This window comes from Cibotium barometz, chromosome 23, assembly GCF_041138505.1.
Source record: "Cibotium barometz isolate CiBa-2024 chromosome 23, ASM4113850v1, whole genome shotgun sequence".
Taxonomy (NCBI): Eukaryota; Viridiplantae; Streptophyta; class Polypodiopsida; order Cyatheales; family Cibotiaceae; genus Cibotium; species Cibotium barometz.
In genome coordinates, this window is record NC_141068.1 from 15,301,477 (window position 1) to 15,328,987 (window position 27,511).

A 27,511-nucleotide genomic window follows, 5' to 3' on the forward strand; every position below is an offset into this window, starting at 1 on the left:
GCAAGAAACAAACCCCTGAGATGTGAGAAATTGATCAATCTTGATGTACCATGATTGTGAAGCTTGTTTTTGTCCATACAAAGCACGGTGGAGTTGGCATACAAGATTGTTCCTTTCCGGGAATTGTAAATCCTTCAAGTTGCTCCATATATATTTCCTCCTTTAAGTCTCCATTAATAAAAGTCATCTTAACATCCATTTGATGTATTTCCAAATCAAACTGAGTTGCAAAAGCTAGTAGTACTCGAATGCTTGTACTATGAACTACGGGTGAAAAAGTGTCATGATAGTTAATCGAGTATCCCTTTGCAACTAAATGAGCTTTTAATGTATCAAAGGATCCATCTACCTTTGTTTTAGTCTTGTAAACCCACTTCCATTTGATAGGAGTACGATCAGAAGGTAGATTAGTAAGAACCCATGTACCTTTCGAGATCAAAGACTCATATTCAACTTCCATGGCTTCCTTCCATTGTTCCTTTTGTGGAGAGGATATAGCTTCTGCATAAGTTGAAGGATCTTCACAAACAGCCAATACATGATTAAATGTTTCAAGATCATCATCATATACATGATTTGCACCATGCTCAAGTTTAATAGGAAGATCAACATAGATATTAAGATGTGTAGCAGTCTCCTTTGAAACCGTAGCATGAACATCAATAGACTTGTCTTCAATTTCCATCAAAAGAGTGTTGTCATCATGCAAATATTGTCCAAAAGTAGAAAAGGAAAAGAAGTGAGTAATGTTTTTGTATCATCAGCATATCTGTGGACCACGAACCTCCCATCAATTGCTCATTGAATATAGTATCTCGACTAACAATTGTCTTTTCAGAACTTGGATCGTAAAACTTGTAACCCTTTGAGTTGTCAGAATAACCAATAAAAATAACCTTCAAACTTGAAGGTTCTAGCTTGTGTCGTGTCTCTTTTGGGACATGAATATAAGCAATACACCCAAAGACTTTAAAATGTGCAATAGAAGGAGTTTGGCCTGTCCAAGCTGTGATTGGAATCTGATGGTGCAGTAGTTGGAAGATGATTTTGAACAAAAACAGCTATCAATACTGCTTCTGTCCAAAAAGAGCGAGATAATCCAGAATGAAAAAGCATGCATCTGATTACATTCAAAATTGTACGATTCTTTCACTTTGCAACTCCATTTTGTTGAGGAGAATATGGAATGGTATACTCATGGTGGATGCCGTGGGTGGTTGATGCAATGATCATGGAATAAGTCGGAATTATATTCACCACCACTATCACTTCAAAGAATTTTGACTCTTCGACCAGTGTGATTCTCCATAGATATTTAGTACCTCTTAAATGTGTCCAATGCTTCTGATTTATGTGGTAGCAAAAAGACATTTGTGTACCGTGAATAGTCATCAATAAAAGTAATGAAGTAACGGTAGCAAGACTTCGATGGAGGAAAGGGTCCACAAATATCAGTATGAATGAGATCCAAAAGATTATTTGAATGAATATTTGTAGACATTGGAAATGGCTTACGATGATATTTGCCTAGAGCACAATATTCACATATCCCCATATGTGGGTGAGATTTGAGGTCCATACCTCTCACAAGATCATGACGATGAATATCAAGAAGCTTTGAGAAATTTGAGTGAGCAAACCAATGATGCCATAGCTTACAATCCAAATCTCCTAGAGCTGTAACAACATTTGCAGAAGAGGAAGAACCCCTTGATAAACGAGGTTTCTTATTTGTAATACCATGTTCTTCATCGTACTCTCGTGCCCATATTCAAATACCAAGTGATCAGTTTTGTCACAACAATAAGAACAACGCTTTTGAGAAAATCTCAAACGAGAAGAATTACCTCCTCTTTGGAAGCCAGGAGATGTAAATTGGGAGGAGGACGAAGGGCGTTGCTGTGAAATGGACGTATCCGGATACCAAAGGCTATCTCTAATTCTGTGTACTCTTGGGCATTCATGACCGTTTCATGAGTTACCGACGTCTGACGACCATGACGTTGAGAATATTCAATCAAAGAAATACATGTATGCTCAAAGTCAATTCTATCCTTGTTAGATAATATAGTGATAATATTATCATACAAAGGATCCTTCACCGTATCAAGAAGGTGTGTAACCAATTGAGTTCGAGGAATAGGATCCCCTGCAGTAGAAAGTTGATTTATAATACCTTTGAATGATTTAATGTGACTAGACATCAGAAGATTACGGAGATACAGAATCTCTGTAACAGTTTTATTCTCAAAATAGTGATAAGATAGTCCCATATAGCATATGACGTGGATAATGGATAAACATCTAGCATGAGTGAATCATTAAGGGAAAAAAGTATATACCGACCGAGCAACCTTACACGACGAATCCAATGTGCATGATCAATTTTCCACTGTTCAAAAATAGGACTTTCGGTAATAATAACATCATTCTAAAGTGGATCAATAGGTTGAGGGCATGCAAGAATACCAAGAACAATATTTGCCAATTCGTCTCCTTCCAAAATTAATAGCATCTTGTATTTCTAACCCCCAGGAAATCCTTGGCCTTGGAAAAGAGGAACAGAACGCTACCCAGAAGGAAATCCGTTAAAAAGTATGGTGTTTGCCATGTCGGGTTGTGAGAACATGTACAAGATAAGATTGCTAAAACTTGCAGACCATGTACGAGATATGAGAAATGTAGCCAAAAATAGGCATGCACCAGACGACGAGCATAAAGTGATCGTGTAAAGAATAGAAAGTGTAAAGAATAGAACGTGAACCAAAATCAGAACTCTAAAAGTGGAGACCCGTGTATCATGCACGTAAGCAAACTTAGAGGTCCATAAAAGACGAAAATAATAATAACAAAAAGCACCGCATTAAGAAAAAGCACCGCATCATGACACAACTTGCACGGCAAGTTTTGTATCTAATTGTAGCTTGTATAGCAAGCATGCCTCTGAAGCTTTCACGGAAAGCTATGACGATCAAATCATGCCTAAGACTCAGAGACAACTACCTGTTTGCTCTCACAAAGAACCTATTTTATTGTTTTAGGTGCAGTTTGCCTCTGAACTGTCTTAACTTTTGACTCAAAACTCCGATTGATAAACCGTTTTGATAGCATTCACTAGGACTGTACCATCTAAGCACTAGCACCAAGTTTTGATAGGTTTTGGTTTTAAGGACGTGATTAAGAAACAATTCTAATTACAACAAGTGAAGCTATAAAATCATGTGAGCAACATATAATCAAAGAACCAATCAACCTTACACAAAACTGTTACCAAAGATCAATTGTAAGACATGAAATCATAATCATAAATTGAACAAGAAGACATAGATGCTTCCCTTATGATTAGAATTGCTCTGATACCATGTTGAGAGAGGGAGAGAGAGACGAGACAAGAGACACCACATATGCTCCACAAGGATGAATCATGTTAGTCACAAGTCACATATATATAGGCAAGACCTAGAGTGAGTAAAGGCTAGCTATATATAGCTCCAGCAGGATGGAAGAGAGAAGAGATTCTACAAAAGAATAGAAAACCAAAGCACATAATTAGTTAAGAAAAGGCTTTAGAAAATAAAAAATAGAGAAAGAACAAAAATAAAAACATAAAAAAGAGGCTTTCTCTTTGGTTATAGATCTACAAAGATAGAGAATGCCAAGAAAGGGGAAGACACCCCCTATTATGTAAGAAATTTTAGAAAAGTAATAATCATAAAACAAAACAAAAATAAAGAGATCTTAAACAAAGGAAATAATGAAAGCCCCACATATTGTTTTGAGTCTATGGAGCAAGAGGAAGAGAGGGAAATATGTTTCCACAAACCCTAAAGGAAAAAAAAGAAACTTGAAGAAAAAACCCAAAATAAGGGAAGAGGAAAACCCTAACACTCACCTTGCTTGCAAATCAATAGATTAGAGATAGGAGAGTAGTGGGAAGAGGTGATAGATTGAAATAACAAAAATAACCCAGAAGAAATGTTATTCTCGGGTCTAATTTATTTATGCCATCAATATGAGCATCCATTTTGTTTTTAAACAACACCAATGCACATATCCACATTTATACTAATGAATATATTGGAAAGTATATCAAGGCACCAACACACACCCCCACATGAATATATCACAAAGTAAACCAATTCTCTAGCCCATAACTTTTAAACACCCAAAAAAAATGTTCCTAAAAACCTCAAAATTAGTCAAAGATATCTCACTCTTAATCAATGATTTTAATGTTTACAAGAGATGTAGCATCATGAAATCTATGTGCAAAATAGTATGTCAAAATGATATTTTTGACATACTAGAGAGAAGAAGGTTTTTGATTTTGTCTCTATGCCGGCATGGTTATGTTGTACACATGCATTCTTTGTCAAGGTTTCTTTCTTCGCAGATGGTCTTAACTCTCTGATATTTGTCATGACCGGGAACAACAATCCAGTGGAGAACTAATGAAAGGCTGCCTATCAAGTACCCTTAGGAAAGAAAAGGTAGAATTCATTACCCTATGAACCTAGTATTGCATGCACATGTAAAATCCAACATGCATAATGATTTTTTTTGTAGCTGCCATAATGAATTGGTGTATATTGATCATGCAGTAATGAACAACCTAAGAAAATTCTTCATGTCTATGGAGAAGATGGCACAGCAAATGGAATTGGAAACTTTATATTCTTTGATTTGTACAACTTGTGTTGTCAATTTAAATGAGAAATCTACTGAGTAAAGTCGCTATACAGCAACATGTGCCAAGGCAACTTTGAATTGAAGAACTAACAATGCAAGTTTGCCCTTTAAAACTTCCAACACAATAGGCCGTTGACAAGACAAAAAATGCTAAATCCATCTTAGCCCAGAAGAAGTTCCCAAGTTCCCTCATGGATCAGCATCTCCAGTTCTCATGAACTTTCAATGCAATAAGCTCTTGTAAAATGTCAATGCAATACACTTGACAAAGCGCCAAATGTGAAATCCATCTTTTAGGTAGAGGACGTTTCCTCCTCATGAAGAACCAGCTTCGATTCTCATGTGATGTTACTAGAGCAATCATCCTTTTCCAAATCCCCCCTCTATATATATGATTTCTTGTAATATTGTTTGTGCTATGATATAAACTATGTTTGTTTTCTTTGCATGGGCATCAAGCCTTATCTTGGTATCATTGTTCCATTACATGAAAATTTGAACTCCACATGTGATGACTTACCATGGCTACTTATGCAAATATTGGTTACGGGCTCTCTCTCTCTCTCTCTCTCTCTCTCTCTCTCTCTCTCTCTCTCTCTCTTTGTGCTAATTGTTGGTAAATTTTGCACTTGCTATAAAACATCCAAGTCTCCCCTCTCTATATATGATTTCTTGGTATATTGTTTTGTCATGATATAAGCTATGTTTTTCTTTGCACTGGTGCCTATATTCATTCTTGAAGGTTGGCGCATGGGAGGATATTGCTTGTGTAATCTTCGGGGACATGTGGTCTCCACATTATGATATGGTGTGTAGAGGTTCTTTATTGTATACGGCTAATCATGGCCTCCCTTCTTTTACCTCTTACTACTCCAAGATCACATAGATTTCATCTATCTGGAGCTTGACATAGATGTGTTACATCATGATACATATCTTGTGCCCTTAGTGAGGTATCATGTGTTTTGTCTAACCCATCAGGTATCCATATTATCTTGCATCAATAGTTGAGCTACATTTGTCCTCATCCTCAATAGCCACTTCATATCATTTAGAGACAATGTATATGGATACCATGCAGCAAATAGCCTCGACACCTGCTATTTCCTTCTTTATGACTTCCTCTTTTTATTCAAATGACTTTTTCGCACTTCATGATACATCCATGGAGGAGTGGCCTCTTGGTACACGTTGTGATTCTATGCATTATTTGGAGTCATTAGCTCCACATGTATCATCAGAGCAAGCCTTATGATTCATGGTACTTGTACATCTATGGCCTTTGCTAGAGCACCATCTCTAAGCACTTTCATTTGGGATCCACGATCCACTTTGGATCATTCTTGGACCATATCCTCACCATTGAAAAATGCTTCATCGACCATCCCTTTCACATTGCAATTTGTAGCTAGGGCACCCACTATTAATCCACTTTGCATGATCCATGGACCATATCCTCACCATTGACAATTGCTTCATAAACCGTCCCTTTTACATTGCAGTTTTCTAAGGCACCCAAGCTCACGCTTCTCTTTGTTGTTGATTCACTACTCATTCTAGGACCTCCTTCTTGGCTTTCTTCCACTCGCCCATTATGAGCACGTCCATTTTGACCAGCATCTATGTGGGCTTTCTCCTCCTTGGCATGTCTCCTTACTAGAAACCTCCTATTCTTAAGTATGTCTTTGATTTTGTGTTGCACCCATCTATGTCTTTGATTTTGTGTTGCACCCATCTACTATTAAAGCTTTGATTGTGAGGATTAGGATACTTCTTATGGACACCTTTAATGCAATCATCCACTAGGCTCTCCCTTTGCTACTTAAAATGTATAAAGCAGTCTTTATAGTGTGCAAAAACTACTTGGCGCAAGTAGTTTACCACCTCCTTCCCACGAGAGTCATCAACTATGCCGCCCACATCTGTGATATCATAATATGATATATCAATGATGTGGTGGTGACTCTGAAGAACTATCCCCACCCCCAAAGCACTGCCCTAGGCATCCTTTATCTCCTCTACCTCCACTCTCAGTGCTAGTGCAGCGTGAGGTACGACCGCCACTATCTCCATGATTACCCTCCTTGACGACGACTCCCACTCTCATGAGAGCCATGATGACTGTGAGGTGTCACATCTCCTGAAGGTGCAGGCGTAGGAGATGCATAAGCACTAACTAGGGCTAATGAATGAGGGGTGAATATAAATGCAGGTGAAGTGCCTAGCAAGAATAAAGTGCCTGGCAAGGGACTCTGTTGGGCTGTGGGCGGACCTGATGATGAAGGGGTGCTTGATGCATAGGCTTCCAACTACTCTCAGGGGTGGGAGCATAACCAAAGATTCCCTCTACCTCCCTACCAAACCGTTGTTGAGACTTGATGCGAGCCTCAACTTGTGGGTGTGTGGGAAAAGAGGGCGAGGACCCAGGCCACATCTATACAAACAAAGAAAATATTAAAAAAATATTATGAAATGAAGACTTCTCGGCTCTTTAAGTCAATTGACCCTGGGAATCATCTCATTCTTAAAAACACAAAAAATAAACAAATATTAAGAAAGCATGTAAGCCGTTATGGAAGCCGAGAATCAACTCATTCCCAGCACTATGCGTTATGCAAGCCATGATGCAAACCTTGCATAAAGCATTATGCATTAGCCTTATGCATAAGGCCTTAATCATGAGGCCTTAAGCATAAAGCACTATGCATAAGGCCTTAAGCATAAAGCTATGCATGAGGCCTTACACATAAAGCTATGCATGAGGCCTTAAGCATGAGGCTTATGCATAAAGCTTATGCATGGGGCCTTATGCATAAAGCTTATGCATGAGGCTTATGCATAAATCACTATGCATAAGGCCTTAAGCATGAGGCCTTAAGCATAAAACTATGCATGAGACCTTATGCATAAAGCTATGCATGAGGCCTAATGCATAAAGCATGCATAGAGCTTAATGCATGCATAGATTAAGCTCTATGCATAGAGCTTAATCTATGTATAGATCTCTATGCATTATGAATGCATGCATAGAGCTTAATCTATGCATTAAGCTCTTTAAATAGAACTTAATGCATAGAATAAGCTCTATGATTAAGCTATGCTAAAGCTTATGCATAAAGCATGCATGAGGCCTTATGCGTAAAGCTTTAAGCATAAAGCATGCATGAGGCCTTATGCATAAAGCTTTAAGCATAATGCTTTATGCATGAGGCCTTATGCGTAATAAATATTTAAGCATAATGCTTTATGCATGAGGTCTTGTGCGTAAAGCTTATGCATAAGGCCGTAAGCATGAGGCCTTAAGCATAAAACTATGCATGAGGCTTTATATATAAAGCATGCATGAGGCCTTATGCATAAAGTTATTCATGAGGCCTTATGCATAAAGCTATGATGAGGCCTTCTGCATGAGGCCTTATGCATTAAGCTTATGCCTAAAGCATGCGTAAAGCTTATACATAAAGATTACGCATAAAGCTTATGCGCAAACCTACAAAATAAATCCCCCCTCCCCCCCCCCTCCCCCCCGAGAGTGCAATAATAATAGAGGAAAGAGAGAAAAGATATGAAAGAACTTTCCTCTTTTTTGTAATGTTGAAAGAGAGGATTAGAGGACCTACAAAACCAACAAAAGGGTGAGCAAAAGATTAGTAAAGCTTATGCATCAAGCGATGCATGAGGCATTATGTTTAAAGTACTATGCATAAGCTACTATGCCTTAAGCATAAAGCTTAAGGCATAAAGCATAAAGCATAAGGCTTATGCATAAAGCTATGCATGAGGCCTTATGCATAAAGCTATGCATGAGACCTTAAGCATAAAACTATGCATGAGGCCTTATGCGTAAAGCTTATGCATGCGGCCTTATGCACAAACCTACAAGGCTTATGCATAAAGCTTATGCATAAGGCTTATGCATAAAGCTTAAAGCATAAGCCTTATGCATAAAGCACTATGCATAAGGCCTTAAGCATAAAACTATGCAGCATGAGGCCTTATGCATAAAGCTATGCATGAGGCCTTATGCATAAAGCATTATCCATAAAGCTTATGCGCAAACCTACAAAAACAAATCCCTAGCACCCAAGGGTGCACTAATAATAGAGAAAAGAGAGGAAAGATATGCCTAAACTAGACCATAGCCCGGCACTATGCATTAAGCATGCATGCATAGAGCTTAATGCATACATAGATTAAGCTCTATGCATGCATAAAACTCTATGCATAGAGCTTAATGCATGCATAGAGGTCTATGCATGCATAAAACTCTATGCATAGAGCTTACTCTATGTATAGATCTCTATGCATTATAAATGCATACATAGAGCTTAATCTATGCATTAAGCTCTACGAATAGAGCTTAATACATAGATTAAGCTCTATGATTAAGCCATGCATGCTAAAGCTTATCAATAAAGAATGCATGAGTCCTTATGCTAAAGCTTTAAGCATAATGCTTTATGCATGAGGCCTTATGCATAAAGCAATAAGCATAATGCTTTATGCATGAGGGCTTATACATAAAGCTTATGAATAAAGCACTATGCATAAGGCCTTAAGAAAGAGGCCTGAAGCATAAAGCATGCATGAGGCCTTATGCATAAAGCCTATGCATGAGGCCTTAAGCATAAATCTATGTATGAGGCCTTATGCATAAAGCTTATGCGCAAACCTACAAAACAAATCCCCCGCACCCAAGGGTGCAATAATAATAGAGGAAAGAGAGGAAATATTGAAAAGCACTTACCTCTTTTTCGTGATGTTAAAAGAGAGGATTAAAGGACCTACAAAACTAACAAAAGGGTGAGGAAAGAATCTATGCCACTATGCAAGCCTTATGCAAACTATGCCGCTATGCAAGCCTTATGCAAGCTATGCTAAAGCTTATGCATAAAGCATGCATGAGGTCTTTTGCATAAAGCTATGCATGAGGCCTTATGCATAAAGCATTATGCATAAATATTATGCATAAAGCATGCGTGAGGCCTTATGCATAAAGCACTATGCAAGCCACACTAGCCTAAACTAAACTATACCCCGGCACTATGCATTAAGCATGCATGCATGTATAGATTACGCTCTATGCATGAATAAAGCTCTATGCATAGAGCTTAATGCATGCATAGAGGTCTATGCATAGAGCTTAATCTATGGATAGATTTCTATGCATTATGACTGCATGCATAGAGTTTAATCTATGTATTAAGCTCTATGAATAGAGCTTAATGCATAGATTAAGCTCTATGATTAGAGCTCTATTCATAGATTAATCTCTATGCATAGAGGAACTACAAAACAAAACCCCTCTTTTTGGTAAATAAAATAGAGGAAAGAGAGCATAAAAAGATAGGAAAGAGAGGAAAGATAGGAAAGCACTTACCTCTTTTTGGTGATGTTGAAAGAGAAGATTAGAAGACTGACAAAAACAACAAAAGGGTGAGGAAAGGATTAGTAATGCATACATACAAAATCCCTAAGAACCTAATGCATACATATAAAATCCCTAAGAACCTAATGCATACATACAAAATTGAAAAGATTAAGCTCTATGGATGCATTAAGCTCTATGCATGCATAGAGCTTAATCTTTGCATAGATCTCTATGCATTATGAATACATACATAGAGTTTAATCTATGCATTACGCTCTACGAATAGAGCTTAATGCATAGATTAAGCTCTATGATTAGAGCTCTATTCATAGATTAAGCTCTATGCATACAGGACCTACAAAACAAAACCCCTCTTTTTGGTAGATAAAAATAGAGAAAAGAGAGGATAAAAAAATAGGAAAGAGAGGAAAGATAGGAAAGCACTTACTTTTTTTTGGTGATGTTGAAAGAGAAGATTAGAATACCTACAAAACTAACAAAAGGGTGAGAAAATGATTAGTAATGCATACATACAAAAGCCCTAAGAACCTAATGCATACATATAAAATTGAAAAGAGAGGAAAGAGAGAAAAGCATTTACCTCTTTTTGGTGAAGTTGAAAGAGAGAATTATAAGACCTACAAAATAAAACAAAAAGTTGAGAAAAGAATTAGTAATACAAAACCCTAAAAGTGTGAATAGCATGGATACACAAGGAGGTTTAAGCCTTATGCATAAGGATGTTTAAGTATAGGCCTTTGATTCATAAGCCTCCTAGGCTTATGCATAAGAAAGAGAGAGAGAGAGAGAGAGATACACAAGATAATACCATTCAAAAATTTTCAACATAAGAAGCTTATACATGAGAGAGAGAGACAAAGAGAGTGAAGAGAATACCAATCAAAAACCCTAATTCTAAACATACCATTCAAAAACCATGAATATATGAAGAGGTGGGAGAGACAAGTGGGATAGGGATTACCTTGTGAGGAATCATCCTTGGGAGGAGACCTGATAGGAGACTTTGTGAGGAGAGGACAAAGGGTGAGGTGCAGCCATCATGAGAAGAGGTACAGCATAGGGAGCAGAGGGGAGGGAAGCAAAAATAGTTGCGGCATCCACACGCGGGCAGGATTATTCATTTTTTTTAACAGAGTGTCTATACTTGCGTCTATAGGCACCTCTATACCAATATAGATGCACTTATAAACGGGCATATAGACGCATCTATAGATGCGCCTATAGCCGCTCATATAGCCGTGTAAACCCCGCCAAATCGTAAATTAGTCCATGGCCCCTCTCTCACTTCCATCTCTCTCTAGTTTGCGCATCTATGTTGCATGTCTATGTTCTCATTCTCTTGTAGTTAGATAAGGGAGTTTACAAAAGAATAGAAACCCAAAGCACATAATTAGTTAAGAAAATTCTTAGCTCCATTAATAATAAAAAGTGCAAGAAGTCTATCTTTATATGTTACAGATGTCGTCAAAAAAGACATTATTCTTAAGACTGTCCAGAGAAAAACAAGAACAACCTTTTAATCGACACCCACAACGAACGACAAACATCTCAAATAATAGGGTATCACCATGAAAATTCTATCAAAGGATGGAGTTTTAGAGGGAACTAGCCACTCCGTCTCAGACTTCTATTCTAAAGGAGTGATATGTATAATTAATTTACTAGTATGGGACATAAGATTCATTTTATACACTTACTCTAGACACATTTATGTCTTTTATCTATTACCATCTTATGTGTGTATGTTGAATGCACCTTTGTGGTATGAAATACTTAGACTCGTTTCACATATGTTCATTTGATTGGTTGATTTCATATTTGTATTATATGTTGATCTAGTTTTCCACATCAATCATGAAGCCACCCTCTCATGGATTTATGCAACTGAGGACAGTTGTGCAGCCCCAGCAAGAGGGAATGTTATGAGAATTACTCTTGTTTACTGGGAACTATATTTCTTATTTTATATCAGGGATGCCCATGTGTTGAAACATGTAATTTGATTCTCTGGATGCATATATCTCATGACCACAATGGGAGTAATTCATGTGCTCAATTAATTGTTTAACTAGCATGGATGGTTTCTATGAGTACAGGTACCGAAATGTGCGAGGGTACCAATTCAGGGGTTGCACTATATGAGGGTATCGATTGAGGTGCTGTATGGCATGAGATGTGTGAGGGTACCAATGAATGTGTCGCACTTATGAGGGTACCGATTGAGGTGTCATATGGATGGTGGATTGAGTGGTGGTGTGAAGATGGAGATCATTCGCTAATCATATATTAGAATTGCATTAATAATTTATAGCCTTTCATGTGGCTAGGTTATTTTGTGTGTATGTGTGTCGCACATAAGGGATCTTTTCTATATCATATTAATTCGTATTATTATTTTTTATTTGATGCTGAGTGTGAGGGTCACCAATTTAGGAGTTGCATGAATTTTATTGTTGTAGTCCATGTTCACCCACGCCTCTAAGCCGCGCCATTGTGTCTCTGGGACATGCTTGGTCAATGAAACTTTGAGTTTTTTTGTGGTATTCCATGTTCATAAGAACCTTTAAGCCATTCATGATTATCCTCTGACCCATGTTCGGACCGCTGAGTTTACCTTGTAGGTTATGACATCGATAACAACAACAAGCATGATGTTGTAGCATTTTCCTCTACACAACTGAGGAAAGTTATTTCCTCAAATGAGAAGATTGTTTACAGGTATATATTTCATCATATTTTTGATGCATAATAATCGTAGAAAAATATGCTTGATTTAATGTGTGTAGAAATTAACTTCATAAATGGAATTTGTGAATGTGCACAAGTTACTATTTGTGCGAATGTACATAAGGTTATTTTAAGAGTTATTTTTGTTGGACACATGCCAAATGTTTGTACAAATTACTTATAGATTCTTGTGCATGAAGTTTCTATATTCCTAGCACATATGCTAGAAGAGTTTCAATTATTTACACTTAGTGTGTGAACTAGATCTAGTGCTTGGGCTATTTTTGTAAAAAGTGGAAAGGCAAGCCTGCCTTGTTGAAGTGTTCATGTGGAGATTATGACTATTTTACTATTATGGAGTTTTTTTTGTGGTGTTCTGAACGCAACGTCATGTAGACGTTTTTCAGCTTTTTTGCTCATTATTTTTGGCTTGGATCGTTATTTTTAGCGACTCCATACCCTTTTACATTTATGCTTTGGGCACTTTTTCCTATTTTTAAACATGTTATTCTTTACGTCTCGAAAAGCATTAACACTACTATTTTGGTAACGTTCATTTTTATTATCAAGGATTTTTTGCCTCATATATTGTTTATGTCTCAAAAATTATTAACACTGCTATTTTGGTGACGATCATTTTTATTATCAAGGCAATCGCCCTCAAACCTACATTTAATTATTCACACAATTTTTATCTTCATCGCGCTCTCTCCATGCCGAATATTGCTGTTATTAATGGTTATCCTTTTGGTCAGTGCTCTATTCCTATTTTTCAAGGCCATGGTTTTCCTTGTTCGAAGGCAAATATGACTTTTATTCTTGAAGGTGACAATCTTTTTGACATTGTATATGGAAATTCTCCATGTCATCAAAACGACCTATTGATGTTGATGGTTCACTTATTACTGATGGGCAATTATTTATTGATTGGAAAATACTTTTATGTAAATGGACAAAGAAAGATTAGGCTGCTGAACTAGTATATTTTGTCAGCTCTTCATGATTCTCTTATGTTAGATGTAATTAATCTTCCCACTTCCAATGATATTTGAAACTATCTTATTTATACTTTTGAGAATAAATCTATCACCGAAATTCTTCATTTGTGTAATATGTTGGACGGGTTGGATTACAAAGTTTCTTCCTCTATGACTTCTCATATTGAATCATTCAAAGAAATTGTTAATCAACTTACTGGTGTGCTGGTGCTCCTATTGTTGCAGGATCTCAAATTGTTGCCCAACTTCTTCAGACTATTAAAGATGAAAAATATGATAATATTGTCATGATTATTTCTAACAAAGATGATATTGATTTTGATAGTGCTTGCATATCTCTTATTGAATATTCATAGTGTCATGAGCAACGTACAGAGCCCTCTGCAGATGCTCTTCTTGCACATCACTTAGAATATTCTTTTGAGTCTGCTCTTCTTATCTCCAAAAAGGTCCCCTTTTCACGGTTCTCTCATGGTGGAAATGACTTTTCTCGTGGACGATGCTCTAATCTACAATATGGTTCTAGTAGCACATATTGCAAGCATGTTGAATTAATGAAGAATCATAGAGGTGGTAATCTCGCTCACTACATTGCTGACAACAGCTTGGCGTATTTTAGGATGATGAGGGTCAGTTAAGATAATATCCTTGGTATTCAAAATGGCTTTGACCAAATCCTTCCATCCCTCTTCATTAGAACCACACACCTCTTGTTGCAGAAAACTCCTCGTAGAACACAAATCATGACTATTTTGTTTAAATCACTGAGTGCATAATGAAAGTTTATGTTACTTACTTTATTGTATGAATCCTTTTCTTCTGTGCTCCACCTTTAAACCCAAGAGATTCTATACCAGCCAATGTCTTTTTGTGTTCACGAGCACCATTTGGCATTGCTTTGAGTCGTTTGATAAGTTCCTCTAGCCTTTGAATCTTTGCATCCTTCTCCACATTCTCTGCAAGGATCTCTTTCATTATTTGATGATGTTTTAAGTCCTTGACATTGTAAAAGGTTGAATTGTGATGCTTACAATTGAGATTGGAGAATATGGGTTTGCCAAGCTTCACTTGTAGTCAATCTTCTACAGTATCCTAAAACAAGCCAAGCTCTCCTTCACCAACAAATTGCATAAAAGATGATAAATTGCAGAAAGGAGGGTTTTCTCTTAATGGAGGGTCAACTGGATGGAGATGCCCACCATCAACCCAAAGATCTACATTTTTCTCCTTAGCTATCCTACGAGCTTGGACAGATTGTGCATTAGTAGGATGAGTTTTTAGAGCTGCCATACTGTGAATACGAATGTGTAAATCAACCTTCTGTTTTCTAGCTTCACAAGGGGCTATACACACACCTTGCAAAGGCTCCATAGCTAAGCACACACACACACACACACACACACACACACACACACACAGAGATAGAGAGAGAGAGAGAGGGAGTGAGTGAGAGAGACTGTTAAAACTTTGCTGTTGTGCAGGTTTAACACAAATCCGTTTTTCTAAGTAGAAAATGATCTTTTTGATATACAAATATACTAACATGGAGTTTTTCATCAATAAATTAAATTTATGAGAAAAAATAAAAAATAATAATTTTTGGGGTCCCCACAATTTTGGGATCTGACTGTTAGTTATGTTTATGGGGTTGTGGGGACCTCACAGTTAGTTATGGATGTACTGGCTCCTGACAGGCTTCTAACGTGACCCTTGAATTACAAGATTTTTGGAGGGAAAAAATTATTTTCATCATACATATTAGTTGGGTGATGTTTTTTCCACCTCAAAATGTAAAAAAATAAAAAATAAAAAATTTTCACTTTTTCAGGCCCACCTAAATACGAGAATGAAGGAAGATATGGTGGGAGTTAATGAGAAAGGAGATTTCAAAACTGACAAGAAAGATTCAATTTATAGAGAGTGAAGATAAAAAATTCAAAAAGTAAGAGGAAAGTATGAGAAAAGTCAAAAAGTAAGAGAGAGAGTATGTGAATATTCCCTTTAAAAAGTGAAACTAGGGGGGTATGGCTGATGTGGCAAGGTAAAAAATAGGGGTTATCATAGCCTTTGTCTCCCTTAAGCCTAGCTTTTTAAGCTCTAATCCCTTAAAATTAAGAATCCTTAGGAGGCCCTTTTTGGGTCCAAAAAATTCTTAATGAAGTTTTTGCGTTATAGAGGAAAAATGCCTAGTGAAGAGAAAGAGCAAGTAGAGAAGAGACTCAAGAGCAGTTAATTATCTTGTCATTGTAAATATTTTGTTATATCTTTTATGTAATGAAATGATCCGAATAAGTTTTAATTACAAGTCTATATTAGTCTATTCCATCCTTGTTAGACAATATAGTGACAATATTATCATATAAAGGATCCTTCACCATATCAAGAAGGTGTGTAACCAATTGAGTTCGAGGAATAGGATCCCTTGCACAACAGAAAGTTGATTCATAATACCTTTGAATGATTCAATGTGACTAGACATGGATGTACTTGCCGTGTGAATGGAAGCTTGCCCAAAAGATTACGGAGATACAAAATCTCTGTAATAACAGTTTTCTTCTCAAACATAGTGATAAGATAGTCCCATATAACATATTACATGGATAATGGATAAACATCTAGCATGAGTGAATCATTAAGGGAAAAAAGTATATACCGAACAAGCAACCTTATCACGACAAATCCAGTGTGCATGATCAATTTTCCATTGTTCAAAAATAGGACCTTCGGTAATAAAACAAAGTTTAGAAGCTATGGAGTAGACTCAATGAAGATGGTTGGTTTGAATATGGAGATGTATGTCAATGGAGTTTGAAATCGAGTACCTCAATAGGGAGTTGGCATGCACATGGAAACATAAGCGACAACAAAGAATCCGTTCTTCTAGAGCAGATCAGGAAGAAAGTGCAAGAAAAAGACACATAGTTACCTTGTGGAAAATAGACCATGTGGTGTTGCCATGAAATGAATAAAAGAGAATAATCATGGTAACTAGAAGATGTAAATAGTCTTGCTCGTGTTGGTTGAAGATCTCTCGTTTGTAAGGACTTTTACGTTCCTACTAAATGTGTGTTTTTAATTGTAATTTTGTGTACATGAAGTTATTTCAAAAAGTATAGTATTGTTTGATTTTTTCTTTATTTGTTCTCATGTCCTTAAGGTTAAGATTTTAAGTACTTGCGCACAAAGAAATCTATGTTTGAGAGAGATAGAGAGAGAGAGAGAGGAAGGAGAAGACAAGGTTAAGAGAAGTTAAAAAAACACATGGTTAGAGAGTGAGAGAAGGTAAGAGGGACATAAATAGAGTGAAGGGAGAGGAGAGGGGGGAGAAGTCAAAAAATGCATGGTTAGAGAGTGAGAGATGGTTAGAGGGAGAAATGAGAGATATAGAGAGAATGATAACGAGAGAGAGAGAGAGAGAGAGAGAGAGAGAGAGAGCAGTGGAGGGGGCACGAGAGAGGGAGAGAGAGAGGGAGAGAGCATAAGAGAGAAGATAGAGGGCATGATAGAGAGAGAGAGAGAGAGCGAGAGAGAGCGAGTGGAGTGGAGGCACTGTGGGATGGGCTTAGAGTAGAGAGGAGGATTAGGGAGAAGAGAGAGAAGACATGAGAGATATTGGTTGTCAAAAAAATCCCACTCTAAGAAGTCCACTCTGTGCCTATCCCCTGACTTTTTCTTTCATCTTATTGACTCATGTATATCATGGCTCAATAAGAAGAAAAAAAGGTTGACACTTGAGCTATGAAATTGAGTACAAGGTAACTTTTACAATGAATGTGGAGTGTGAATCTCCTCAAACCTTTTGGGAGATCTTGGTGTTGGATAGCAGTCCCCTACCTCCATCTTCATTGAAGCTAGACTGCATTAGTTGTTATGTGAGGAAACTAGCATTTCATGCTTACATTAAAAAAAGTTCAGGTGCATTATCATTATGCCAGGGATAAACTTATTTCAAGAGTGATTAGCATGGCTTATGTTAGAGAGAGGCTTATTCGACGAGAGATTAGCATAGCTTATGTGTTTATACATGACAATGTGGCATATATAATTATGAAGGCTCTCTTATGACAGAAGTTTGAAGCTTTTTTCAAATCTTTGGGATTATTGCTACTTGATGATCAACCAAAGGATCCCCATACATGTTCACATTATCACTATAGGGGAGATTTTTAGCTTTATAGTAATGTGTGGATGTAGGCTAATAATCGACTAGCGCACTTTTTCCCTCTTTAGGAGGTTTTTTCCCTAGGCTTATGTATGCACTCTTATGATTGTGTGTAAGTGACATTGTCATGTCATTTCACTTGTACTTTACTCATTCTCATCAATCTACTATGAGTGTTGTGCTTCCATTATTATCTCCTTACTTTTGTCGTATCTATAACATGTGAGAAGCCCTTACACCATAGAAGGAGTGTAGGAACTAGCCAATGTCGCAGGGATCTACCTCACCACACTCGGGAGCATAAAACAACTCAAAACGAGAAGTTAATCTACAATAATGTAGCCCACAATTGCATAAGCAAGCTGTGTCACTCACCTCATGAATGTTGTTAATCCCATTTTGGATTAACAAATATGCTCCTCCATTTGAGGACATTAATAAGTGTTATGTAAAGGCACTATAAAGGTTGTACATTATGAGATACTGGCCAATCAAGGCTTTAGTTAGTAAGTTTTGGGTGCCCAAGCGTGAATAAGGGTAGTTGTATATAAGGCAATTCCTCATAATGGAAACACACAATCCCCCTTTGTGCTATCACTACAATAGAATGAGGGTGTAGCAGTGAAAAAAGCAGCGTTTTTATAACTTGAAGGGTAGGTAGATATCGGGCTATTTTTGCTGGTAGAAATGTTGTTTATTTTGATACAAAGGGTTTTCTACTTAGTAGGAAAAATAGCAATGAAATATCGTTACTCAGCAAGCGATATTTCACTCCTATTTGTGCTACTAGCACAAAAAAACTACGTAGTAAAAAAAGAGTTGGGGCAAACCCAGTTACCTAGTTTGTCCTAGCTCTTTTTTTAAAATTAAAAAAGAGTCAGAGTTTTAGTTTTATGACATAAACACAAACATAAGAAACACATAGATTGTGAAGAATGCAATTAAGCCCAAATTTTATTTTATTTCATGAAGTATCGGGACTTTGGCCATATATACAAAAAATGTCTTCAATGAAGAGATGGCTAACTGGAATACTCATCGGATTCCGAGTGATCATCATCATCTTCTTCTTCATCCTCTTAACTTCCTTCCATCACTTCATGCTCATAATCACGATCCTCATCTTCCTCTTCTCCTTCATCTTACATACATGCCATCAAGCGTAAGGTAAGAAAAGGAAATAAAATACAATTAGATGTAGAAAAGAGAAGGGTTTAGGCTCACTTACCTCATCTTCTTGAGTCACCAAAACTTACTTATTTCTTATCCAAGTGTATGCCTCACGTACGCATCTATGCACAATATTGCAGACAGGGGGCTCTGTATCCATAGTTGTACTCCTCCTTTGTTGGGTCACGCCCAACCACCTTCCTCTACAAAAAACAATTAAGAAAATATATAATTAGTTAAAGAAAATAATATAGTTAAAAACAAAATAAAAGAGGAGAATAAATGATTACTAAAAATGGTACTTATGAAACGATAAATGAAGGAGGACTTTCCTCCTCTCCTAAGCCAAAGTGTGAAGCCCCTCACTTTTGTAGTCAGGAAGCACTCGCTGTCGCTTGTTGTTGAAAAGCATGTGGGTGCTTTCTCTTGTGAACCTGTGTGCATGTCTCCACTCCTCAGCCATACAAACAGTGGGATTCTCCAGATTATTCTTTATAGCTCTCTTGATATTTTCTCTCCTATTAGTAGAGAGTAAAATCTAGATTCTTCTCTTCATCCACTCCTCAGAGAAGCAAAGACACACACATGGAACATGCAACTCTCACTTAAGCACATCAATGACATATTGCTTTGAAATTTCATCTTGTGCTTTTAACTTTTTGAAGGAGTTCATGAACTCTAGGTTTGCAAGTACATGCATGCGGTTCATGACTTGCTTTCCTTGTGTATCCATCACCGAGGGCACCATCAACATCCACGTTGTATGGTAGGGTGCATGAATCGAATGATGGAATGTGTCTCTTGTGGAGGACTATCTCATAATGTGTAGATGAAGAACCCCCCTACTGGGGAGAGGCATATCAAGAGACCTAGTGCTATTTTTCCCAAAGCAAAAATAGCATGCTCCCCTTGGCTAGCATGTCTAGTAGTCCCCCCAGACTCCCTACTATGTCATGTTCGTGGTGGTGAAGACAGACGTGAGGGAGCCAGGGCGGGTCTAGTCGAGGAAGGTGGTCTAGGCTCATCAAAACCATATCGTGATGGGCCTGCACCACTCGGCCCTACACCATTCGGCCCCGCGTGCCTATCAAAGGCATGGTCTATCACGACTAGCCAAGTGGGGTAGATTGCCCCCATAGCATCGACTAGCCCAATTGTAAGCTCGCCTGCATATAAGATTAAAAAATAAGACTTATAGAATGCATAAAAGGTTAACTTTGTGTATGTGAAAAGTTTTAATGGAACCATATCTATGTTTGAGTAAACTAAGACCAAGCTTGCTACCCATATCATTCGTTGTGGGGGTAGATCCACATTACCTATACATACATGCATGAGGCAACAAATACGATTGCTCTAAAAAATGCCATGCTTAAATCTTATATAAAAAAGGCAACATGTGATATTAGAACATTTTTGAGACCTCATACAATATTTCTTACTTAAGCGGGGTGGATAGTGCCCCTTTTGGATGATAGCTTCTGAGGACTTTCCACACGCTCCCCACTATGACAGCCAAAGGAAACTCATCTTTTACAAGAGAAGGACAGTGAGAAAATTGAGCCCTCCCCCTCTGCTATAACCACCTACTTGTAGATAACCACTCCTAACCTTACATAAACAACATTCTAGATGGCCTATAACAATGCCCCATATCTCTATGTATAAGCCTAAACCCTCAACCCGGCACCCAAGGGTGCAATAAACATGAGGTTGAATGAAAAAGAGAGCTTACCTTGACAATGCCAAGCTGACCAAGAGAAAACAACACAAGCTTAGACAATAACGGCAACATGTGATATTAGAACATTGTTGAGACCTCCTACAATACTTCTTAGACAAGCAAGGTGGATAGTGCCCCTTTTGGATGATAGCTTGTGATGACTTTCCCCTCCACTATAACCACCTACTCATGGATAACCACTCCTAACTTGACACAAAAAGTATTCTAAATGGCCAATAAAAATGTCTTATATCTCTATGCATACCCTATGCATAGCCCTTATGCATAGCGCTTATGCATAGCCTATGCACAGGGGCTTACATATAGGGTATGCATAGGTTATGCATAGGGGCTTGCATGGTGCTTATGCATAGCCTATGTATAGGGTCTTGCATACCCTATGCATAGGCCTTATGCATAGCACTTATGCATAACCTATGCATAGCCTTTATGCATATCGTATGCATAGCCTATGCATCGGCGGATATGCATACACTATGCATAGTGCTTATGCATAGAACTTGTGCATAGCCTATTCATATCCTATTGACCTAACCCTAATCCCCGACACACCGAAGGGTGCAAAAACTTGAAGAGAAGAAGCATAAACAATAAATGGAAAAAGAGGACTTACCTCTTCTTTGAGAATCCGTATGAACCGCCATGTGGCCTAAACCCCTGGTGGTTGTTCACTTTAATAGACCTATAAAAAAATATCATAGTAAATCAAAAAGTTAGTTCATTTTAACATATTATGCAATAGGCTTTATACATAAGGCTATTGCACAAGGTTATTGTATAAGGCTTATGCAATAGGCCTTATGAATAAGCCTATGTATAAACCTGGAAGGCAAAAAGGGGAAGGAAAGCGAGAGGAAGGGGAAAAAAAATCTCACATAGAGATATGTACAAGCTTTCCATGAAAGCTTGGAATAAGAAAAAGCATTAAAGCTTTCCATTAAAGCTTGTGAGAAGGAAGAGATACTTACCTTGGAGAGGAAGAGATGGTTGATAGAATGACCTTGAAAGAAGAGGTGTGGTGGGAGGAATAGACGAGATGCACGTGTAGCCCTTGCATGTGGAGGGTAGGGGAAGTAGGTAGAATTTGTTTCCCATTGGTGGTGTTTTAGGAGGCGAGAGTCTCAGTTTTTAGTAGAAACAAAATTTTGCTACGAATTTCTCTGATGGGCACAACAGATTTTTGTGGATTTTCGTTCCTTGGGCACAGAAAAAATGCTACTATCATCATTGTGCAACAACAAAGTCCTCGGTAATTTTCTATCAACAGCTCTGGATGGTGTTATGTATTTTGTTTGAACCTTAAATCAATTTTGGGCAGGTTAAAGATGTCTCATAGTGATCATCAAGGGCCGGAAGTTGGTTCTGAGGCATGGTTGAGAGAAAAAATTCATTTTGTGTGTGATTGATGCAAGGGTCAATATATATCACAACGTCGTATAACAATTGAGAATGTCCAGACATATGGCCTTCATGAGGCATTGACATGACCAAGTGTGGATGATGAGATGGAGGATAACCATAGGAGAGTGCTAGGTAACATGCCACACCATTTGGTGATATTAGGTAGAGTGTGAAAGGTGGCAAGGATTCATATGGAAAGCATGGCTAAGACTCATGTTTCGCAACCAACAAATGAGGTGGCAAGGATTCATATGGAAAGCATGGCTAAGACTCATGTTTCGCAACCAACAAATGAGGTGCTTCGACCATTGCCACATGAGGAGAAAGATATTCTCATCATGGACGACATGGTGAATGACTTCTTTGGACAAAAGGTCATAGATGATAATAAGCAAGCTCTAATGTCACAATAGGAGAAAACCTTGCATAGAGAGGCAAGCACCCCTTTCTATGAGGGATGTTTGTACTCCATTTTGCAAGCAAACTTGGAGCTATTAAACTTACAAACAACTTATGGATGTAGTGATGCAAGTGTCATTAGTCTTCTTTGGTAAGACCGCCTCATTCTATTCTCTCAAATAGAAAATGAGTCATATTCTATATACTCTCCTTGTTGCTAATATTTTGACATATGATTTCTTATGTTATGTTGTAGGCTTCTCAATAAAATTATATTCCCCCTCAAAATATATTACCAAACTCACATGATGGGTGTCATAAAATGCTCTCTATGCCAGGTATGGATTACACAAAAATACACACATGTCCCAATGATTGCATGCTATTTAGAGGTGTTAATAAAGATGCAACACAATCTCTACAATGTGGGGAGAGCCGCTATAGGGATGATTTGCAAGGAGATAAAGTTTTCCAAAATGTTTTGAGACATTTCCCTATCATTCCTTGCATCCAACACATGTTTAAATGTAAGGCGATTGCACAACTCATGACATGGCATGCTACTCATCTTCGCTCAACTGATGGCATCATGAGGATCGTATGTAACTCACCGGCATGGAAACATGAAGAGCATCAATGGCCAACATTTAAATATAAGCCCTGTCACTTACGTCTTGGCTTGGGCATTGATGGTGTTAACCCATTTGGCTTCAAGTCCACATGATGGTCTACTTGGCCTATTGTATTGGTGAATTACAACCTCCCTCCATGGGTGGCAATCAAGAAAGGTCATATCATGCTTGCTCTCATTGCACCAGGCAAGTTTAAGGTTGCTAACATGGATGTGTACCACAAGCCTCTGATTGACAAACTTGAGACACTATGGTGAGGTATTAAAGTACATGACGTTTCAAGGTCAATAAAAAGGCATGAGATGGAGGTGAAAGGGGTTTTTCTCTAGACGATTCATGACTATCCCAGGTTCTTGGAGTGCTCAAGTACCTACTTGAACCAGATAACTTTAAGCTTTAACCTTTGAACTTTAAGTTTATATCTCTATCTCAGTCATCTCAATTTTAAAATAGGTTTGGTGACCTTCGGACATTATGTATGTCCAATTTGTGAACCATCACTTATTTCGGAAAGACCCTCTACACTTAAGAAGATAGTGTAAGACAAACATCATTGATTTCTCCCTCCTTCACATCCCAAGTATGTGCCACATGAGGTCTTACCACTTGTGATGAGAGGTAGAGATTTGTTTGAGGCACGGAGAAGCACTCCCAATCCACCACCAAATGGGATGTCTAGACACTCAATCTTCTTTCAACTTTCCATATTAGTGTGACATGAAGATCAATCATCTCTTAGATACCATGCATATCTTCAAGAATGTGGCAACAAATATTCAGGACCATTTAATTGGTAAAAGAGATACAAAAGGGTGCAACGGATGACATACAAAACATAGTGCATGGCCTCCAAAGTGCATGGCCAATTGAAAGTGAGTGGAAACATGGTCTACCTAAAGGCACCATGTGTATTAACTAAGAAGGAGCACAACAAGGTGAAAAATGTGATTGCCTCTTTTCATACACCAACAAGAGTAATGCATTCATTGAAGGGTACCTCAAAAAGACCAAAAAGAAAGGAGAGGTACAATTATATGGCCTCAAGACACATGATTGGTACAAAATTTATAGGTATATAAATATTCACTTATTTATTTTCTCTTTGTTGTGGTACATAGTTTGTAGGCTCATATACTAACTTGTGTGTGTTGAAGTGTGTGTGAGAACTTCGTAATGCTTGGACAAAAGCTACACTTGGGTTTTATTTTTATTTTTTTATTTTTATCACCAATTTTTCTATCGTGAGTTAGCAGTTGGTGATATTCCTTTTCCATTTTTTTTGAAAAATCAATAAGGAGCCATTGGTTGTGTTTGTGACTTACATTACATTCCTTTTTCTAGGTACAACCATTCTAGATTCATTGGGCAGGGAAATCACACTCCAAATCCCTCAAAAGTCCACTATGTTATCTCGACTAACAAACGCATGAAAGTGCAGGAAAGAATTTCATGACGTCAAATGTAATTTCACTTCACAATGTGAAATCCTACCTGCCTTAGTGTCGAAAATCTCGTGATTGCCTTACTAAAGTTAGTGCATCTTATCTTGACATGACTAACATTAAGAAACGGAAAAATCTTATCTCGTGAAAGTGCAGAGTTGCATTTCAGGGGAAACACACTTTGTTGTTTCACGGTGTGAACTACCATTTCATGACATGAAATGGGTTAAGTTCACGGATTGAAAGATTGTCATGTCAAGGGTAAGTGAGAGTTGTAAGTGCACCATAGTAATCAGCCCAACTCAGTTGAATGCAATTTTAGCCTGAAATTTCAAAGCGTGAAATAGAAGCCGTTCATGACATGAGACAGTTCAGAACATTTCATGACGTGAAATGTCAGTCCGAGAGAAAATCTAGATTAACAGTTGAGTAGTGAGTTGGCTTGTTGAAATATATTCTCATGTACTTGAGGTCAAGAAAACTTATTGAAGATGACCCTACCCTTGACAATAGTGCATCTAATCACCCAAGATCTTCCTACTAGAAAAGTGTTGGTTTAGGCCGCTCGATGGAGAACTCAATTGAGTGTTGCAGCTTAGAGAAATCTCACCATTGTAGAAACCAATAAGCAAAGAATCCAAGGAAGAAACACTAAGGTTCTTTGGACTTTGAGAGAAAGGGAATCCCACTTCTCTTTGCGAAATATGGTGGAACCTTTGATATGGCTAGGGGATTCTTCGGTCTCCAACCTGGCAAAGATGATGAAGCTCAATCTGCACACAAGGGTCTATCAAAGAGCTTGGGACACGGTCTAAAACTAGATTTAATAACACCTACATTCCTAACATCTGGCCTTAGGAATACTAACACCTTGAGACTTAGTTCAATTACTCCTAGGGTTAAGTGGGACAAGGAGAATGCTGTCAAATCAAGTCAAGTCTTCGTCCCCATATCTGAGGAAGTGGAGGTTGACATTAAGATGGCTGAAGCAGAGCACCAATTGCCCAGCTTTTGAGCTTAAAAAGGTAAGAGATTGATTCGCGAAAGAATGATGGTCGAGGAATAGAGGAAAATTGATAATTTGAATTTGTTATGACCACGTGGCAAGGAAAAACTAGAAACATCTAGAGATGCCACGAATAACATGGGGATGGGACTGACTGAAGGAGGGATACCAGCCGCCCTAGAACCCATAAATGAAGAACCCAAGGCTAAGGAAGACCGCGAGATGCAAGAAGAAGTGGACGATCTACCTAGGGCATCTGCAGAAGAAGAGTATCGGCTCTACACAAGGGAGGAGGTAAATGAAATGATCAATAATCCCACATTTTAACAGAGGATGGAACTCTTAATTCAACACAGGCAGGCTAAGGTAGCCATTGATATGAGCCAGGTGATGAGGGATTGCCCAGACCCCAGCCGTAGATCGAAATTGGATTAGGTAGGGGGGATACCTCCTCAAAGGCGAATAGTGGATCCTCACGCAGATCTAAATATGGCCACAAGAGCAAATTTGTCAAATACAGCCATGGACATGGGCAGATGTATGGTTAGGGAATTGGGAACTTCCCTTGAATCCAAACCATCGCACATGAAGCCACACATCATTTTGAAACTCGTACAAAAGTTCTTAGGAGATGGGGATCCAATCCAACACCTAGAGATTTTTGAGTCAACATGTGAAACCTGTGGGCTGGAACGATGTGACCATGATACTTTCCTTTTCTCTAACTTTAGAAGGAAAGGAGCACCAATGGTATCAAAACTTAAAGCCCAAGGAAAAATCCAATTTCACTTGGCTTAAGAATGTGTTCATACCGACCTTCGCTCGAAGTGGTGATAGATGGAGTCCTATGGCTCAGCTCCATAACGTCAAGCAAAAAGAAAATATATCCATGAGGGATTATTTCTCAACTCACGCACCTAAACTCAAGATGCAAATTGAGGGAAAGGATAACTGATGATCAATTATTGCCCTACTTTTGAAGAGGAGTATGAGATCACAAGATGCATGATTATTTGGTGCCAGTCTAGCCGACTACTTTGGATACTTGTTGTAAGTTGGCTATCAAGTATGAAGATAACATGCTTGAGTTGCCGCAACCAGAAGATGCCAAGGCAGATTTGGTAGTAGCAACATCACGAGTCTCTAGTTATCATCAAGATGCGGGACCCAAGAACAAGCAAGTTGGCAAGAGAGCCATACACCTCTAGCTAAGAAAAACGTGGTGCCTCAGGAAAGAGAAGCACCCAGATCCATCCAAATACCTATCAACCAATTGGGAAGGTATTACGAAGGCGATGACATGAATGCCACAATACCAATCCACCATAGCGGGTGTCGAAAATTTTTGGATACGGAATCACTTGCCTCTATAGTTGTCCCTCCAACAGCCTTGGAAACACCAACACAAACGGGGGCACCACCAGCCACCGGCTGGAACACTTCTCTCACGGTTCACCACACCACCCACACTAGAAAGACAGCACAAAACAGGGGCACCATATTCAAAGTAAACACCCAGCAATTAAATTCTCAGTCAACATATCATACAAGCTTCTTTCGACACAGAAGCCTTACTCACACAACCTTACAAACACTCTGGCTTGGATTTACTGCCAAGGGAATTCAACCACAGCCTCACTGTCTCTGGAATTACAACCTTGCATCTGACAACCAAGCCTTTTCAACCAGTCGGCCCACACGTCTCTGCACTCCACTCTCTCTCCTGACGGCAATCCTCTGACGTTGGCC